This window comes from Solanum pennellii, chromosome 8 (assembly GCF_001406875.1).
Source record: "Solanum pennellii chromosome 8, SPENNV200".
Taxonomy (NCBI): Eukaryota; Viridiplantae; Streptophyta; class Magnoliopsida; order Solanales; family Solanaceae; genus Solanum; species Solanum pennellii.
In genome coordinates, this window is record NC_028644.1 from 26,258,292 (window position 1) to 26,260,091 (window position 1,800).

Sequence of the window (1,800 nt, forward strand, 5' to 3'; positions counted from 1 at the left end):
ATTCCTCATAATAGCCACCCTCAACTCATGGCTTTGCCACGAGTCAAAGTACACAATACCCAAAGTTGGGTCAGGGCCATAAAGAGGTTGTCTACTACGTTAGCCACCCTCAACTTATGCTTTTGACATAAGCTGAGGTGCACATGTCCAAGGAGGGACCAGGGCCAACACATTATTCCCAGAAAAGATCAGTTGGGGAGAGAAAGAAAGGTCTAATGTAAGCTCAAATCATTTGGATCAAAGAAGGATAAATTTCATTTGGTTTTCTTTTATTTTAGGCTAAAAATGGGCTATATTGAATAATGGCCTATGATCCTTTCCTAATCGTGTATTACAGCTTACTTTTAGCAGGACTAACCATGCAAGTTCAAGCTCAGTACAAATAGTGGACTATTCAAATCTTCCTCACACTCACTTGACATCGCATCACTCTACCAGATTATCAGACACCTAGTTCAAATTTTAGACTTAGGGTCATGCAGTAGTGTACCTCTATGTCATGCTTAGAGCCACACATTTATCAATTACTATGCCTAGTCATGCCTCATTTTCCAGTTTATCAGGATATCATTTTAGCCATCATGATCCAGAATTAAACTATGTACACAAGAAATAGACATGCCGGTTCAACAGTAAAAGTAATCAGTCTCTTGGGGAAAAAGAACACAGGCAAGAAAACCCCAAAAGAGGATAGTGAATTGGGCTACTCAGACTTCACCCTAGCACTCACTTTCCATTTACCCCACGCCCAACAAAAAAAACCTGCAATTGTCCCCAATGCATAAAAATTAAAATACTAGAGTGGTAGGTCAAGCAAACCTGTGGCGCAAAGCGCCGATGATCAGCACGGACCGTTGTGATTTTGACGCACCGTCGTGAGTATGACGGACCGTCATGGGGTCCGTCGTGCCTTACTTAGACTATGTTGATATGGAGAACCCTGAAGGAGAGTCTTTGACAAGTATGACGGTATATGCAGGACGGACCGTCACAGGTACGACGGTCCATTGTGGGTGTCCGTCAGAGGACACCTGAAAAAATGTGGAGACCCCTAGGAGAGGGGTCTCTGACCATTGAAACGGTCATGCAGGACGGACCGTCACAGGTAAGACGGCCCGTCGTAGCTGTCCGTCAGAGGACACTTGAGAGAAATGTGGAGAGATATCCATAGAAACAGGGTGTCTGACAACCAGAACGGTTGTGCAGGACGGACCGTCGAGAGAATGATGGTCCGTCGCATATGTCCGTTGGTGACTGTTGCAGAGTGATTTTCTACAGAATTTCCCGGTGATGTGCCTGCAAATTTAAAACCCATTAGTAGAAAATGCTACCATTACTAGAAAGAAAGAAAGAAAGAAAGAAAGAAAGAAAGAAAAGAAAGAAAAGAAAGAAAAAAAACTATAAGTATTGGGTTGCCTCCCAACAAGCGCCTGATTTAACGTCGCGGCACGACTGAGGACACCTGATTAATCAGCCTTCATCACGATGGTATGCCTCTATCACTTCATTCCCCGAAATAGAGTTTTATTGGTTCTCTATTCATTTTAAACCGCACTCCCTCCTTGGCTTTTAACTCAACTGCTCAATGAGGGAATACTTGGGTAATCAAGTAATGGCCAGTACATTTGGACTTGAGCTTGCCCGGAAGACAAGGCGACCCAGAACTGTCTACAAGCACCAAATCCCCAACCATAAACTCCTGTTTTGCAATTTTTTGTTCATTCTCCTTCTTCATCTTTTCTTTGTGGGATATGGCAGATACCGATTGGAGCTCACCACTCTGCCTCATGGTCCTACAAA